Source organism: Bos javanicus, chromosome 2 (genome assembly GCF_032452875.1).
Source record: "Bos javanicus breed banteng chromosome 2, ARS-OSU_banteng_1.0, whole genome shotgun sequence".
Taxonomy (NCBI): Eukaryota; Metazoa; Chordata; class Mammalia; order Artiodactyla; family Bovidae; genus Bos; species Bos javanicus.
The window spans coordinates 94748383-94767773 of record NC_083869.1 but is presented as its reverse complement, the minus strand read 5'-3'; the positions used below and the strand labels follow the sequence as shown (position 1 = coordinate 94767773).

At 39.1% G+C, this 19391-nt stretch overlaps 1 long non-coding RNA gene across 1 annotated transcript in view; it reads right to left on the bottom strand.

The window, feature by feature from the left end:
* Positions 1 to 1446: 1446 nt before the first annotated feature.
* LOC133227720 (uncharacterized) overlaps positions 1447 to 19391 on the bottom strand; it is a 43478-nt gene continuing 25533 nt past the window's right edge. Inside the window, exon 3 of the long non-coding RNA XR_009729919.1 lies at positions 1447 to 1723. This is a non-coding gene — a long non-coding RNA (uncharacterized LOC133227720). The remainder of the gene's footprint in view (positions 1724 to 19391) is intronic.

The window sequence follows — 19391 nt, the reverse complement described above, 5'->3', positions numbered from 1 at the left end:
AGCAGAAAATCAATCGATTTTGTATAAGCTCTCCTAAAAATATGTAGTAATATAAGCATGTTATTTAGGTAATGAAAGTAAATACCAAAAGAATCAGCTAAGATTGTTTAACATATTTGCTTCTAAGAAAGGAGAAATAGAAACGATAAAAAAGTCAAGATAGAAGCTGTTATTTTTTTTCTTGTAAGAAAACCTTTAGAATTATTTGACTCTTTACATACATTTAAAACTTCAGTGCAAATTTAAAACCTAATTAAAGACAATAGCCTTACGCTTATAAATTATCTTCATCTATACCCACCAACATGATGAGCTCGACAGACAGTGAGTAAATACAGCATTTTGTATTTTGATTGTTATATACAGCCATCTAGGAAAATAGACACATGTATGTTTTTAATTATAAAGTTAACAGGTTCATGACAACTAAAAACAATATGCAATCCTGAATTGATCCTGGACCCAAAGACAGATCTATCTATCTATCACATTATTGGAATAATTGCCAAAATTAGAATAAGGCCCATATTACTATTAAATAATATTCCATTGATGTTATTTCCTGATTTTGATAATTGTACTATGGTTATGTAAGAGAATTTCTGTCTTCTTTAGAAATATACACTGAATGGTTTAAGGGTAAAGGAACATCTGGTCTACAGTTTATTCTCAAATAGTTCAGAAAAAAATATTTACTTCTATATCTACTTTTCTAAACAGAGAGATTGCTCACAGACTTCAAAAACAAATATAAGGATACGGGGGTGGGGAGAGGGTGAGTGGGTAGGGGATAGACTGGGAGTTTGGGACTGACATGTACACATTGCTATATTTAAAATAAAATGTCTTTCCATGAAAAAATATAATGAAATACGTTTGCATCCAAAAATAAATAAAAATGGAGAGGCTGATAAAGGGAATGTGGGAAAATGTTAACAATTAGTGAAACTGGGTAGAGGGTATATGGGAGTTCTTTGCACTATCCTTACCACATTTCTATAAACTTAAAATTATTTCAAAATAAGAATAATAAGAAGGCAATAGATGACAGTAATAAGTTGCTAGAAAGAGCCCAACACATTCACCCTCAGTTCATATTCAGTTCTCTAATCTTTATATGCTATTCTCATTTCTGTAAATATAGTGGTAAGAATAGTTTAAAAAAAAAACTCACTTATTTCAGTCGAGATATCACAGGAGCTCAAATATTTAAATATTCTATCACCACACTCATTGAAAAACTCTAACAAGAGTTGTGAGGGAAATATTTCCTATTCTCTTCTTTAAGCCTACGTTTTTATCTAATACAGATCAGTTAACATGTATTTCTTTTACTTTAGCCTAGAATTGATCTAATCACTTTAGTCTTTCAAAGTGTAGATTGAAAAAGCCAACTATTTTATCCCCAAACTATATCAGTTAGAACTGCATATGGCTTAAAACACATTGATAAAACCTAGTTTTTATTATGTGACAAAAGTCCAATGGCAGGTTACTGCTGGCATTCACCCAGCTCAACGGGCCAGGGCTGGTGTTTCTATGGATCTCTTGGTCTGTCCCTCATTCCCAAGATGGCTGTCACAGTCTTCAAGCATCAGTTTTAAGGCAAGAGGAAAGAGGCAGGAGCAGCATGAACCACATGGCTCCTCTACTTAGTCTTCATTTCATGTCCCACTTAATAGAACTGAGTCACAAGGTCACCGCCAAGGAAGGATGAGGGAGGCTGGAAGAAAGAACAAAGAACAAAGCAGGATTGTCACAACTGGCTTCTCGGACCATGGGTTTTACTTGGAAATTCTTCCTCCTTAAGACTGAACCAATTACCACCCTGAATAAAACTGGGGCTCTGTTAGCAAAGAAGGGAGTAGAAAGACTGGGAAGCAACCAGAAGTGTCTCCCATGCCTTCCTCATCCTAGTCATCAGACTACTGGTCACCTCCTGGAAGTCCTGTGCATGCCTGCTAGGTTGCTTCAGTCGTGTCTGATTCTTTGCGACTCCATGGACTATAGCCCTCCAGGCTCCTCTGTCCATGGGATTCTCCAGGCAAGAATACTGGAGTGGATTGACACACCCCTCCTCCAGGGATCTTCCAAACCCAGGGATCGAACCCACATCTCTTACATCTCCTGCACTGACTGGTGGTTCTTTACCACTAGCGCCACCTAGGAAGCCAACTATTCATTCAAGTAGATGCATATTAAGACCTTCCTGTCAGTTAGAGAGTCTTCCAAGCAGTTTTTAAGTTCAAAAGCAATTTTATGAAAGGAATACAGTGGTAAAGAGAAGGTGAGCTGTCAGAATAGTTGTATAACTTTTTTGTCACATGAATAGTTGGAACCTCTGCAGCTTGTTCACCATAGTGCCTGTTGCAAAAAAGTTAGGAGAAACTTTGGAAGCTGATCTGTGGCAATATTTTCAGCCAATATTTTACATTGTCTGAAGAACAGCTTTACTATTCTAGCAAACTACCCAATAACAGAAGCTATAGTGGTTCATGTATCATCGACCATGTTTGCATAATTATACATAATTGCACAATTATTCTTGCAACTACATTTTCATGCCTTTAGGCTATAGGAGGAAACTAAAGCCATAGGAGAAAACAAGTTGTGTAGGAAGAACACGTAGCGTGAGAAAGGGAGAAAAGTGACAATCAAAGATTGCTCTAAAGAGCATTCACATACAAGACCATCAGAAGAAGAGGGGAAACGTAATACTTGTAAGATTATTTAATTCCTAAAATGTTCTTTTACAGTGTCTAGTATAGTGTTTACCCTGTTAAACTTTTTATTTAACTATATTTTCATTCTCACAATTCCTAATTGTTTTTCATTTGTGACCTATTGGTTCTTTACTCAGATCTGCCTATTCCTATTTTGTAATTTCTTTTTACATATACATTTACATATATTTTAATTTTATTTATTTTTGGCTATGCTGGATCATCATTGCTTTGCACGAGCTTTCTGTAGTTGCAGCGAGTGAGGTCTACTCTTTGTTGAGGTGTGCAGGCTTCTCATTTTGGGGGCTTCTCTTGTTGCGCAGCACAGATTCTAGGTGAGGGTTTCAGTAATTGTAGCACTCAGGCTCAGTAGTTGTGGCTCGAGGGCCCTTGAGCTCGGGCTCAGCAGTTGTGGAGCACAGGCTGAGTTGCTCCATCACATGTGGAATCTTCCTGGACCAGGAATCAAACCTATGTCCTCTGCATTGGCAGGTGGATTCTTATCCATTGTGCCGCCAGGGAAGTCCTATAATTTCTTGTTCTTTTTCTTTTTTGAAGATCAGAAACCTATTTTTTTAATCATTCAATATGTTTCTATTATTTTGCATTTTACTAGGAGTGAACCATCTGACTATTTTGCTCTCTTTTTTAGTGGTAGTTTTCATAATGCTGAATTTGTATTATGGGTTGGTAGGCTAATCTTAGATGGAACAGGTTTGTTGCTGTTTTGTATTATCTTATTTTCTCTCTCTGTGACAATACCTCTCTCTATAAACTATGTGGTTGCCTCCACTCGGCCCCCAGGGAGACCCATCACTCAAGTCCAGAACCAGATCTTAGACTGAAGGACAGTTCCAAGTGCAGAGTGATGGGGCTATTTTAGATCTAGCTACAGAGCCAAACAAGTCCTGCTGCTGGGCTTGCTCTACTTCCTCCTGCCCCCGCTGCAGGGACTCAGTTTTATAAAGCCACAGCTTCAAGCAGTGATCAGAGCTGTTTCCACCTCCTTTCATGGTCAGGGTGGGCCCACCTGACCTTAGCCTTTACATGGGGATGCTGGCCCTGGTGCCCCACCACATGTCAGTCACTTTGGTTTTCTTTCTGCTGCAGAAGTCACTCTCCTAACTCTGTCTATTTCTGAACCTAGAGCCCTGCAGTCCCGGCTTACTGCCGAGTGTTTCCATTTCTGGCGCATGAAACTGTTGAGTTATTGTTTGGGTTTTTGTTCCTTATTGCTAGGTCTTTTAAGTTTGGAGCAGAGAGGAAATGTTTAAGGATATGCTCACAGTACCACTTGATGGGGAAGTCTGGAAAGAAACAAAAGTAAAGTGTGACTATAGATAAATCTGTTGGTCAGGAGTCAGAAGTTGAAGAGCATCACAGTGTCCTCAAGGATGGCCTTGTTTCCAAAGACATGAAGATAACCTAACCAAAAGGAACAAGCGTGTCAGCTGAGGAATGAAAAATGCTCAAATGCATATTTATTGTAAGACTAGCACAGGTATATTCCAAAAAGGAATAGAGAAAAGAGAAAAAAGCATTGCCAGGATAATCCATGCAATTTTCCAAAGTCCATTCCATCAACCCCATGACCTTAAACCTAGAAGAAATGCAATCAAGAGATTAATTATGATACTAAATTCCAAATTTTATTAAAGAATCCATCACCCCTGTAAACTGTCCTTTTAATTGCATGACTCAGAAATTTGCACTGAGGGTCCACCAGTCTCCAGGGCTTTCTAGCATTCTCTTCTCATTGGTGTTCATTCTGCATATTGTAAATTTCTTAAGTTGCTTTCATATTTGTTGCCTTATTCCTACTGTCCAAATGCTTAACTGAGTTTGAACCCCATCAAAGAGCACGTGTTCTCTCTTATAACAGTTCTCACTCATTTACAAAAGGCATCTCCCATTGCCCGGTGTATTTTCCCATACCTCCAATTTCCTGCTCATGTCTGTTTCTATTTCTCCCACCAGATGTCATGTGTTTGTTTGTTTCCAGTCCTATGATGTCATCTATGCTGAAGATGCTACTGTTTTAGACTTTGGAGTCTAAAATTTTTTTTAGTCCTAACAGTCCTACTTCCTAGGTTAGCGTTTCCTTCTGCCACCACATTTGTACCAGCTGGAGAATCCTTCCATCAGTGTATTTCTGAGCTGAAGTTACCACTGGTAACATTTCTCAAGCCGTTAGTGGTACAGGAAAGAGCAATATGTCTTATCCCATGCATTTCCTAGCTTTCTTTCAGATCAAGAAGAACACTGCTTTCTCTACCTCTTTTCCTATAGTCAGTTCAGTTCGGTTCAGTTCAGTCACTCAATCATGTCCGACTCTTTGCGAGCCCATGAATCGCAGCATGCCAGGCCTCCCTGTCCATCACCAACTCCCAGAGTTTACTCAGACTCACGAGTAAAGTAATGCCATCGAGTCAGTAATGCCACCCAGCCATCTCATCCTCTGTCGTCCCCTTCTCCTCCTGCCCCCAATCCCTCCCAGCATCAGAGTCTTTTCCAATGAGTCAGCTCTTCGCATGAGGTGGCCAAAGTACTGGAGTTTCAGCCTCAGCATCATTCCTTCCAAGGAACACCCAGGACTAATCTCCTTTAGGATGGACTGGTTGGATCTCCTTGCAGTCCAAGGGACTCTCAAGAGTCTTCTCCAACACCACGGTTCAAAAGCATCAATTCTTCAGCGCTCAGCTTTCTTCACAGTCCAACTCTCACATCCATACATGACCACTGGAAAAACCATAGCCTTGACTAGACAGACCTTTGTTGGCAAAGTAATGTCTTTGCTTTTCAATATGCTGTCTAGGTCATAACTTTTCTTCCAAGGAGCAAGCGTCTTTTAATTTCATGGCTGCAGTCACCATCTGCAGTGATTTTGGAGCCCCCAAAAATAAAGTCTGACACTGTTTCCACTGTTTCCCCATCTATTTCCCATGAAGTGATGGGACCAGATGCCATGATCTTAGTTTTCCTATAGTGACACAACCTAATTCCTTACTCTTGTATTCCACTTCCATTTCCCCCTAGAGAATCCCTCTTTCTTTCAGTTAGAGTCAAATTTAGGGGCTTTCCCCCCAAACTTCCACCCTTTCCTAAGTTATTCTCATTCCTTCCCTACAACATATAGGGTTACACTGTTTGTCTGATTGATGTCATCATTTTCTTTATGTTCTCTCTCCATTGAATTGCAAGACAAAATCTATTTTTAAAGCTAGATCTATTCTTGTCCATGTTCCAGACTTGCCACTTGTACATGAAGGTGTTCTTTAGAGCAAGCTTTGATTCTCACCTTTCTCCCTTTCTCACTCTATGTGTTCTTTCTACACAATTTGTTTTTTCTTATGGAACTTCAATTTCCTTCTGTAGACTAAAGGCATGAAAATGGTATTTACAAGAATAAGTGTGCAGTTAAGTATAATTAAAACAAATTTAGGCATGTATGATCAAAGACCTCACGAACAAATCTAAAAGATAAGCAAACCTGATTAGGAGACAGTATTTGTCATGTACTTTAAAGATTATCTTACAGAGTAATAAGAAAAAGATTAGTGATATAATAGAAGTGCAAACAGAGGCTATGCGTAGATGATTCACAAAAAATACAAATGGTCATTAAACATATGAAAAGATGCTCAATCTCACTAGGAACCATAAAAATACAAGTTAAAACAATAATGGCAAACTTCCTATGCATTAGATTGCCAAAAATGGTTGATTTTCTTCTTGAACTTTTGCAAGGTTTGGGGGAATGAGTACTTTCAGATATTAGTAGTGGGGATACAAATTGGCTCAACCAGTTTGTACTTTTGCTACAACTCGTAAGTTCTACACATAGACTTCTATCATAATATGGCCCAGAAACTTATATGAGGGTTCCATGCAGCACTATTTATGATAGAAGAAATTAGTAACATTTTAACTATCTATCAAATAGGAAATAGCTAAACAAGTCAGATTCACAATATTATATAGCAGTTAAAAGGAGTACACTAAATCAATTTGCATCAGTGTGGATAAATCATAAAACATAAATGTTTATTTAAGAAAGCAAACTATAGAATAATATGTGTAATATGTTGGGGGGCTTCCCAGGTGGCTCAGTGGTAAAGAATTCACCTCCCATCAGTTCAGTCCCTGGGTCGGGAAAATTCCCTGGAGTAGGAAATGGCAACCCTCTCCAGTATTCTTGCCTGGAAAATTCCATGGACAGAGGAGCCTGGTGGACTAATAGGTCACCATTTGTCAAATACACACACACACACATGATATTAAAACAATATTCTGTATTGGAAATAAAAGCAAAAATAAACAAATGGGACCTAATTAAACTTAAAAGCTTCTGCACAACAAAGGAAACTATAAGCAAGGTGAAAAGACAGCCTTCAGAATGGGAGAAAATAATAGCAAATGAAGCAATTGACAAACAACTAATCTCAAAAATATACAAGCAACTCCTACAGCTCAACTCCAGAAAAATAAATGACCCAATCAAAAAATGGGCCAAAGAACTAAATAGACATTTCTCCAAAGAAGACATACAGATGGCTAACAAACACATGAAAAGATGCTCAACATCACTCATTATCAGAGAAATGCAAATTAAAACCACTATGAGGTACCATTTCACACCAGTCGGAATGGCTGCGATCCAAAAGTCTACAAGCAATAAATGCTGGAGAGGGTGTGGAGAAAAGGGAACCCTCTTACGCTGTTGGTGGGAATGCAAACTAGTACAGCCACTATGGAGAACAGTGTGGAGATTCCTTAAAAAACTGGAAATAGAACTGCCTTATGATCCAGCAATCCCACTGCTGGGCATACACACTGAGGAAACCAGAAGGGAAAGAGACACGTGTACCCCAATGTTCATCGCAGCACTGTTTATAATAGCCAGGACATGGAAGCAACCTAGATGTCCATCAGCAGATGAATGGATAAGAAAGCTGTGGTACATATACACAATGGAGTATTACTCAGCCATTAAAAAGAATTCATTTGAATCAGTTCTAATGAGGTGGATGAAACTGGAGCCTATTATACAGCCAGAAAGAAAAACACCAATACAGTATACTAATGCATATATATGGAATTTAGAAAGATGGTAACAATAACCCTGTATACGAGACAGCAAAAGAGACACTGATGTATAGAACAGTCTTTTGGACTCTGTGGGAGAGGGAGAGGTGGGATGATTTGGGAGAATGGCATTGAAATACGTATAATATCATATATGAAACGAGTCGCCAGTCCAGGTTTGATGCACGATACTGGATGCTTGGGGCTGGTGCACTGGGACGACCCAGAGGGATGGTATGGGGAGGGAGGAGGGAGGAGGGTTTAGGATGGGGAACACATGTATACCTGTGGTGGATTCATTTCTATATTTGGCAAAACCAATACAATATTGTAAAGTTTAAAAATAAAATAAAATTTTTTAAAAAATTTAAAAAAAAACAATATTCTAAAAACTCATAATAGTGATAACCTCCAGGAATGGAGGAAAAGAATGTATCACAAACGGGAAGCAGGGTAACAGCCAATATTTTAAAGAGCTTATTAAATATGATATGGTGTTCAAGTGTTTTACATAAATTATTGCATTTTATCCTTAAAACCACCCTATAAGGTAGGTATTAACAACATTTCCATTCTCCAGATAAAGAAACTTAGGCACAGACAGATTAAGTAACTTGCCTAAAGTTACACAGTCAGTTAATTGGTAGAGTACAACGTAAGCCAAGCTAATCTGGCTATAGGCCTCCTTTAATAATGATGCTTGGGATACACATTGGGGGCAATAAGATAGTGCTCCAGGAGGACCTCACAGCCACTTTAACTGTAGGTTTCTGGTCTGTTGAAAGGAGAGTGTATTCAGGAATCACTTATAATGTTAAAAGTCAATTCCAAATAGGAAAAGCAATTACTGATACATCTTAGATGGAACCACATCAAAAAGGAAAAGATGAATGAGTGAACAAAGAGAAGAAGGAAAGAAGGATGGGAGAGAGAGAAAAGGAGGGAGGAGAGAGGAAGTTTTCTCCCATATGTTTTCTAGCTTGAAGGAGTGAATGAAGGGAAGGAGAGAGGCAACAAAAAAGGAGAGAAAAGGACTCTTTGTCTGTTTAGTGATGAATTTCATTGTGATGTCTTATCAAACACTTCTGGTGATCTAATATCTATGCCATTATTAGAATTTATCTCAGCCAATATTGAGAAAAAGGAGATTAAAGGGAAATAAAACCCTTGGATAGTGCATGCATTCTCCTGTCCACAAATGCGGGCACCACCAGTCCAAAATTCTCTACAGAGCTCTTTCTTCTGTGAGCTGAGCCCTCCTTTGCCCTTGAAACTAATTCTTAGTGCACTGTGACCAGTTCTTTTCCATTATCCAGAGAGGTTAACTGGCCTGCAGTCATCCTCATTGTTTGGCTCTGATGCAGAGAAAAGACAATTCCAATGAAGTTTCAGTTAAATCAAGGAGAGAAAGAAAAGTTCTTCTTAGTACCAAAAGTCATTCATTGTCCCCCAAGACCATCCAGGGGACAGTAGAGAACCTCTGTCTAGGAAGAGCTCTCTTTAATCACCCCAGCTCTATAGGAAACCTATTTTCCTAAAAACTCAATCAAAGAAAGCCCTGCAATATAAGAACCTCAAAAGGAATTGTGTTTACCCTTCCTTTCAGCATAGAGAAAGTTCCAGGCCCTCGCACAATGCCCTAACTGTGTTCTTGGACTTGACCAATCAATCCAGTGTCTGCTGGCAACCTCTTTGCAAGTGGAGTAGTAACTGAGGGATGTGAGATTTGAGCTCCCCCAAGTGGCCGGTCCCATCACTTCATGGCAAATAGATAGGGAAACAATGGAAACAGTGACAGACATTTTCTTGAGCTCCAAAATCACTGTGGACGGTGACTGCAGCCATGAAAGAGAAGACGCTTGCTCCTTGGAAGAAAAGTTATGACAAACCAAGACAGCATATTAAAAAGCAGAGACATTACTTTGCCGACAAAGGTCCATCTAGTCAAAGCTATGGTTTTTCCAGGAGTCACGTATGGATATGAGATTTGGACTATAAAGGTGAGCATCAAAGAATTGATGCTTTTGAACTATGGTATTGGAGAAGACTCTTGAGAGTCCCTTCAACTGTAAGGAAATAAAACCAGTCAGTCCTAAAGGAAATCAACCCTCGATATTCATCAGAAGGACTGATGCTGAAGCTGAAGCTCCAATACTTTGGCCACCTGATGCAAAGAGCTGACTCACTGAAAAGACCCTGATGCTGGGAAAGACTGAAGGCAGAAGGAGAAGGGGACAACGGAGGACGAGATGGATGGTTAGCCTCACCAACTCAACGGACATGAGTTTAGGCAAGCTCGGGGAGATAGTGAATGACAGGGAAGCCTGGCATGCTGCAGTCCATGGGGGTGCAAAGAGCGACTTTGGACATGACTTGAGTGACTGAACAACAAAGTGGCTGAAACCTTCTGCTCACCTGGATGGGTAAGCTGGATTTTTTCTAGCTATTCTGAACTTCTCAACTCTGTGTGCAATCCATTTATCTTCTTTTGATGTTTTTTTTTTTTTATAGTGTTTTCTGAAATATTATTTTGTGATGAGTTCTTATCCTGAAACATTGAATATTACAGTATTTGTGACTGGGGTTAGCCCAGAATTTTTCTCAATAATAGATTGTACAATCTGCTTATTCTTTTCTGTCTGTTTTTGTCAACCCACATGGCACTATTTATGTGAATTCATTTTTGGAGCCATTTTTTTTTTTAATTTTTAGGTCTGTGATACAATTAACTTAGTACCAGACTTTCCAAATATTCTGTGACAGAGGAGAAAAATGACTTTGTGTGTGTAATTTACTCTAAAGTAGTTCTCAAAACAAGTCATCTAGACCTATGATTAAGAACAAAAAAAGCGCTTCCCTGGTGGCCTACTGGTTAGGAATCCACCTGCCAGTGCAGGGGACACTGGTTGAATCCCTGATCCAGAAAGATCCCACATGCCATGGAGCAACTAATCCCAAATACCACAGTTACTGGCCCAACACTCAAGAGCCCATGCTCTGTGGCAAGAGAAGCCACTGCAATGAGAAGCCCTTCAATTGCAGCGAAGAGCAGCCCCCCAGTCACGCAACTAGAAAAAGCCAGCACATAACAGCAAAGACCCAGCACAGCCAAAAATAGAGAAAGAAAAATGTTTTTTAAAAAAAGAACAAAACAAAACTTAATTGAGTTTGATCCACATTGCAAGCATGCTAAGTCACTTCAGTTGTGTCCAACTCTTTTCAACCCCGTGGGCTGTAGCCCACCAGACTCCTCTGTCCATGAGATTCTCCAGGCAAGAATACTGGAGTGGGTTGTCATGCGCTTCTCCACGGGATCTTTCCTACCCAGGGATTGAACCCTCATCTCTTATGTCTCCTGCACTGGCAGGTAGAGTCTTTATCACTAGCGCCACCTACATTCCTCACCCCCGTATAACTCAAGAGCACAAAACACAGAGCCCCTTAGCCAAAGCTTGCAGTATTTCCTTCCTCCTCTGTCTTAGGAACTCCTTCCAGATACAGAGCTAGTCTTGAATTTCGCAATTTTTCTTGATGCAGAAGCATATTTTCTCATTTCAAAAAGAAAAAAGTTCTTTCTCTTAAAGAGTAAGATAACCAAAGTTAAAAGGCAAACCACAAATTGGGCAATACTGCAATGACTATGATAAAGCACTTACATAAAACTCTGGGAGAAAGATTATAACCTCGATCAAAAGAAGATATAAATGTTATTTCCAAAAGAGGAAACACTAATGAGCAACAAAATTTGCAAATACTTCACCCTCTAAAGAGATCAAAGAAATAAAAATTAAAACAAGATAACATTATGTCTACTTGTTAACAAAGATGTTTGAAACGCTAAAATGATGCATTCACATGCAATAAAATAGACTTTGGACAACTTATTTTTGAAAACAAGCTGACGGTTTTCAAGTCTTATTCCTCTCCCTTCTGCTGCCCCACATCAGGGCAAGCTGGTAAGAAAGCACAGATGCTCCCTTCTTTCATGCAGATAAGTTCCAACTGTACAAGCCCTGGCCCATGCCTGAGAAGCCACATCTGTAGCCCACCCGTTAACCCAATAAAACCCCAAACCAGCCACATTTCTTGTTCTCTCAAGCCATTTTGAGACATGCTTGCTACTCTTTTCAAAATCTCTCAAAATGTGAGTGATAAACCTCTTTCTGTCCTCTTGGGGGGTGTGTGTGAGTGTGTTATCACGTCTTGACACCTGAACCAACTGTGGGTAGGTGGTCCATCTCATCTCTACAAAAACCCTGCTACTTGAGGTGTTAACTTGGCATGGTCAAGACAGTATTTGCCAGATCCTTGAGTGTAAAGCTGTGTTTTTCCCTTTTTGTCATCAATAAATATTTCCTAGAGAGATAACTATATAAAAACTATATTAAAAAAAACTATATAAAAACCTCACTTTCACTCACTAGTTTTGACACCCATTAACATTAATCATTACTCTAATTTTTGCCAAATGGAGATTTTCTAATATCATCAATTCTTCCACATTTAGTAAATATCTTTCTATTCAAAGGATTTTCTCTAGCCTTATTTATTTATTTATCCAACTTTATTGAGATATAATTGATACATCTCAATTATATGAGAAGTTTTTACCCTTTGACGAATTATTTCCATTTCCTCTACCTCCTAGCCCTTGGCAACTACCATATTACTCTCTGCTTCTGTGAGTTTGACTTTTGTAGATTCCACATGTTAAGTGAGATCATACAGTATTTATCTTTCTCTGACTTGTTTCACTTAGCATAATGTCCTCAAATTCCATCCGTATTGTTGTGAATGGCAGGATTTCCTTTTTTATAACTGAATCATACTCTACTGTGTGCATGTATTCCAGATTTTCTTTATCCATTCATATGTAGATGAATACTCAGGGTTTTTCTATGTCTTAACAATTGTGAATAATGCTGCAGAGAACATGGGGGTGCAGGTATCTCTTCAAGATACTGATTTCATTTCCTTCAGATCTATACCCGGAAGTGAGATTGTTGGACCATATGGTGATTCTAAATTTCAGGAAACTCCATACTGTGTTAATTTACTTTCTTACCAACAATGTACAAGAGTTCTAATTTCTCCAAAACCTCAGCAATCCTTGTTATCTCTTGTATTGGGTAATCGACATTCTATCGGGTATGAGGTGATATCTGATTATGGTATTGATTAAATTTCCCTGATGATTAGTGATGTTGAGTATCTTTTCATGAAGCTGTTTTGTATATCTTTGGGGAAATGTCTACCCATTTTTAAAGTAAAACTATTTGATTATTTTCCCTATTGAGTTATATGAGTTTCTTACTTGTTTTAGATATGAACACTTTATCAGATACATGATTTGCAAACACTTTATCCCATCTTGTACATAACCTCTTCATTTTGTTGACACTTGCTGTGCAGTTTTTTAGTTTGATACAGACCCACTTGTTTATTTTTGGTTTTGTTGCTTGTGTTTTTAGTATCATATCCAAAAAGTTGTTATAAAGACCAGTGTTAAGAAGCTTTTACCCTATATTTTCTCCCAAGAGTTTTAAAGTTTCAGGCCTTACATTTAAGTGTTTAACCCATTTCAAGTTAAATTTTGTGATTTTGTGAGTGGTATAAGACAGAAATCAAATTTCATTCTTTTGCTTGTGAATTTCTAGTTTTCCCAACACTTTATTGAAATAGAGTATCCTTTCCCCTTTGAATTTTCTTGGCTCCTTTGTCAAATATTAGTTGATGGTAAATGTGCAGGTTTTTTTCTGAGCTCTCTGTTCTGCTCTATGGTTCCATGTGTCTATTTTTACGCCAGTATTATGCTGTTTTAAATACTATTGCTTTGTGTTTCTGCAGTTGGGACCACAGCAAGTCAGTCACCTGACTATGAGCTTGTCTTGCCAAAATAGCTCTCCTTGGTCTTGAACTGTACCAAGTTTTCATGATCTCCTACCTGGTACCGAAGACTCTTATAGAAGCAGTTTTATTTATAGTTTTTCACCATTTTTCCAATGTTATGCTGATGCCACACTGCCTTGATTATAGTATCTTTATAAGTTTTGAAATCAAGCATTATAAGCCCCCAAACTTTCTTTTACTTTTTCAAAGTTTTTGGTTATTCTAAGCCCCTTGCATTTCCATATAAACTGGAAAATCAGACTGTCATTTGCAAAGAAAAACAAGACAAAACTGTTGAGATTCATACTGGATTGTAGTTTAGGGACATCAGATCAGAGCAGATCAGATCAGTCGCTCAGTCGTGTCCGACTCTTTGCAAACTGGCATCTTAATAATATCTACTATTTTAATTCATGAACATAGTATATTCCTCCATTTAGTTGTCTCTTTTAATTGCATTGTTTCCAGTGACAAGTCTGTGGTTACCCTTATCTTTCTTCTCCTTTACATATGAATTTTTTCTCTGCCTACTTTTAAGATTTTTCTATCACCGTGAGAGTTGGACTATAAAGAAAATTGATCACCGAAGAACTGATGCTTTTGAAATGTGGTGTTGGAGAAGATTCTTGAGAGTCCCTTGGACAACAAAGAGATCCAACTAGTCCATCCTAAAGGATATCAGTCCTGAATATTCTTTGGAAGGACTGATGCTGAAACTGAAACTCCAATACTTTGGCCACCTGATGCGAAGAACTGACTCATTGGAAAAGACCCTGATGCTGGGAAAGATTGAAAGTGGGAGAAGGGACGACAGAGGATGAAATGGTTGGATGGTATCACTGACTCAATGGACATGAGTTTGAGTAAACTGCGGGAGTTGGTGATGGACAGGGAAGCCTGGCGTCCATGGGGTCACAAAGAGTCCGACATGACTGAGCAACTGAACTGAACTGAAGGAGAACCTTAGACTTGGAGTTCATTGAGCTTCTCGGATGTGGATTTAGAGTTTTATCAAATTTAGAAACTTTGTACCCACTATTTAATTGCATCTTTTTCTATCTTCACTTACCTCCTTTAGGATTTCCCCTTATATGTGTATTAAGCTGTTTGAACTTGTCCCAAGTTCACTGAAGCTCAGTTCACTTTTTTCAGTTTTTTTCTTTTTCTCTGTGCTTCATTTTTTATAGTTTTATTGTTGTGCTTTAAAATTTACTAATCTTCCCTTCTGCAGTGACCAATCCGCTGTTAATTCCATCAATGTATATTTTATTTCAGACTTTTTTGTGGGGGGTTGCACCCTGCAGCACATGGGATCTTAGTTCCCTGACCACAGATACAACCCATACCCGCTGCATTGGAAACATAGTCTTAACCTCTGGACCACTGGGGAAGTCACTTCCAGATATATTTTTAATCTTGAGAAGTTTGTTTGAGTTTTTAAAATTTTTTCACGACTCTCCTTAATTATTCATACTTTAACTTACTGTCTCAGATATATAAAGTATAATTACAATATCCAGTTTTGATGTTCTTGTTTACTAATTCTATAACCTATGTTATTTCAGAGTCTATTTCTATTGACCCATTTTTTTCCATTATGGTTCATATTTTCCTACTTCTTTGTATAACTGCTAACTTTTTATAGGCTATCAAACACTGTTAACTTTACCTGTTGGGTACTGGGTTTTATTTTTCATATTTATGCAAATATTCTTGAGCTTTGTTCTTGGAGTAAAGATACTTAGAAAGATTTCAAGTTTTTTGAGGCTTGATTTTATACTTTTTCGTGTGAGACCAGAACAGCTTTTAATCTAAGGAAATTTTGTCCCACTGATGCACAGCCTTATCCTTCTGACATCCATAACTCACGCTGTCTATCCACCCTGGCCAGTGGGATTACAGGCTCTTCTAAGCCCTATATGAATCCCAGTGATTTTTCCTTCTAGTCCTTTTATGCAGTTCTTTCCCCAAACTTCATACTTTCCTCACACTAATATGCTGTTCAGTACTCAGGTGAAAACTCTGACGCTCTTCAGGTCTTTAGAGCTCTATTTTTGTGCAGTTGTCTCTTTGCTGCTATGCCCCATGAGTTCCAATTGCTGTGGCCCCACTGGACTCACACTGCCACCTCCTCATAGGCTCCAAGGAAAATCCAGTTCCTAGTCTGTCTTGTCCAAAAGCAAACATTTTCTAAATGGCATTTTGATGAAGCAAAAAGGAAGAAAGAAAGAAAAAGTAACAAAATAAATACTATTTAAGAAAGAGAATGGGAATTTCCCTGGTGGTACAGTGGATAAGCATTCACCTACCAACATAGGGGACATAGGGAATCCCTGGTCTGGGCAAATCCCACATGCTATGGAGCAACTAACACCATGCACCACAACCACTGAGTCTGTGCTATAGGGCCTGTGTGCTGCAGCTACTGAAGTCCACACGCCTAGAGCCTGTGCTCCGCAACAAGAGAAGCCACTGCAATGAGAACCTCTGCACCACAAATAGAGTAGCCCCCACTTGTCCTAGCAGCAACTAAAGAAAGCCCACCCAGAGCAATGAAGACCTAGGGCTGCCAAAATAAATAGATAAATGAATTTTTAAATGAAAAGAGAGTGAATGGAAAGGTAGGGAAGGAGAAGTAAAAGAAGAAGTAGCAAAATTGCTTATAGAATTTTTAATAACATTGGAGAAGGCTTATGATGCTTAACATTTTAAAGAACTCAAAAGTGTACATACAATACAGACTCAATTATGAATACACAAACGCACACAGTGGCTCAGATGGTAAAGAATCTACCTGCAATGCGGGAGACCCAGGTTCAATTTCTGGGTCAGGAAGATCCCCTGGAGGAGGGCATGGCAACCTTCTCCAGTATTCTTGCCTGGAGAATCCCATGGACACAGGAGCCTGGCGGGCTGCAGTCCATGGGGTCACAAAGAGTCAGATATGACTGAGTGATTTCAAACACACACACACATACAAAAATCTCGGCCAAGACTAAGATACTTAAAACACTGCCTTTTGGAACAGAATTTTTCTTATAGTTTTCCTGTATTTTCTATCATTTTAAAAAGCAATAGTTAAGTACCATTTTCATAATAAAGAAGAAAAATACAACTGAGATAAACTGCATTCACCTTAAAATAAGAAGGAAAATAATGAGAAAAAGAGATCAAAACGTCTCAAATTTTGTCATAATTTTTTAGGTAGAATGCTTCTACGAGTTTTCATATGGAGATAGGAAGGTCCACGTATTTAACTTCCCAGAACAGCATCACTCACCACCATCGTCATCACTAAAAATGTAGCTGTTGAAGATCTGACCTGTAATTTCAAACAAGATGCTACAGAACACTAGGTTAAACTGCCTTCTGCCTTAAACACTGACCTGAAGATTCTCCAATAATAGTCAGTGATCAAAGACCCACTGGCATCTGAAATGAATGCCAGAAATCGGGCTCCAGCTCTCCAAATTCTTCACTTACTGCAATGATGCTACAAGTAGGTTTTCAGAGGGGATACTGAACTTGACTGTAACATTTAAACTCCATAAAAAAATCAAAGAAAAAGGGAACCTTATTTTAAACATCCCCAAGAACAAATAAATCTGTAGGGATTACTGCCTTTAGAAACCTAATTCTCTTTTCTGGACATAGATTTTGCATGTCCTCCAACCACGCTTCCTCTCCCATCTTGTATTGATGGATTCAGTGTTTGTAGGATTTAAAGAGACTTTGTGTAAAGATAGTTTATCTAAATGAACATAAACAAAATAAAAATAGTCTTCCCCCCCGAAAGCAAACATTTTGCCTCTCTGTTCACTGATTTCCCAGTAAAACTCAGTGCTGCTCCTTCTATGTAAACCTTGGATTTGCCATGGCTAACTCAGTTTTCTGCTATTCTGTTCATACATATTAAAAGACTCAGTGACATAATTGGCTTTGCTTTTCACTCAGTTGCTTAGGGCTTATAAAAATAAAACACAAATACCCACAGCTGTTCAAGGCAATCACTCAGCTGTTTGAGAAAAAAATTACAGATACAGGGACAGGTGGCCTCAGTCCCAGCACAACATTCAGAATCAAGGGTACAGGGACTGCAGCTGTGTTTTAGAGGAAAAACAGCAAAGTTCCTGGCTTTCTGAGCTAATTATAGTTATAATATGGACACACAAGATCAAGAGAGTAATGTGTCTTGAATTTGACCAACCAATACCCAAAGCCTTTGTCTATGGGAATACCTCAGCATTTCTGATTATCCAAAGGAGACAGTTCAGCAATCCAGAAAATAAGGAGTTAGCAGCACACTGACTTCTAGTGGTGAGGTTGGTAAAGAACATACCAGGACCTGTCCCAGACCTGATCCAGTCCTAGCTCTCTCTTTGTGGCAGATGTCAGTCGTCTCTTTCCTCTCTACGGTACATGGAATACGTACCCATGTACACAATGTATCAGGTACTCTGGATCCTACCTGGTCAAGTGTCTTCAGCCGTAAAGCCAGTGGAAAGGACTCTGAACTCAAAGCAAACATGGTTCCTTTTTTTCAGTTTAGAAATTAACAGCAGGGAAATATTATCTTCCTACCCGAGAAGACCAGTGCTGAGAGTTGGGTATGTTCTGAAGTTATGTCCACGTGAGTTTTCATATGTCCTGGGACTCACAATGTGTGTGGTCTGTGTGCTCATGTGAAGGTGTGTAGTTTGTATGATAAGACAAAAATGGAAGGTGGATTAAAAAGAAGAAAGAAAAGTAGAAAAAAATATGCCAGGAGATCTACCCTGCCCTTTCTGCAGCTAGCCTAATTACAATAATTTGGCTTTCTAAGTACAGTTGAGCAAAGGCATGAAGACAGGGGCTTCCCTGGTGGATCAGACAGTAAAGAATCTTCCCACAATGTCAGAGACCTAGGTTGGATCCCTGGGTGGGGAAGACCCCCTGGAGAAGGGAATGGCTACCCAGTATTCTTGCCTGGAGAATTCCATGGACAGAGGAGCCTGGCAAGCTACAGTCCACAGGGTCCCAAAGAGTTGAACACAACTGAGCAACTAGCACATACATACATGCATGAAGACAGAGCAAGGGAAGGTGATAGTCCAGATGGCTTTGAAGGAGAATAACTAAGTGGGTGATACTGGCTGGCTCTACCCTTAATATCCTCATGGCCCCCAATCTAGTAAAGCTTCCAGCTGCTACCCAGAGGATGTGAGATTACAGGAGTCATGATTCTTGCTTCAAACATGGCTGTCCTAGCTGCCTTCAGTGGTGGCTACCCCCAGAGCTTGCCTTATGAGCGCTTAAATCTCAGAACTCCTGCACAACAGTTTTCAGCTTTATTTACATTTCTAGCTTCATCACAGAATAGGGTTGGAACCCCTATTCCACATCTCAGTTCTATTGACACAGCCCTGTTCATTCTTCCTTGAAGTGGCAAGTGAATCAAACAGCAGCTTAAATCTTAATGCCATCTTTCTGTCCTAGATTATCATAAAGCCTTTCTAAAATAATTCAAACATTGATTTGGGAGCTATATTGGCACTGCTCAAACATTTTTTATGCAGCCCACTTAGATGTATCTGACTCTTAGTGACACCATGGACCCTCTGCCCATAGAATTTTCCAGCAAGAATACTGGAGTGGGTTGCCATTTCCTTCTCCAGGTGATCTTCCCAAACCAGGGATCAAACTTGCATTTCCTGC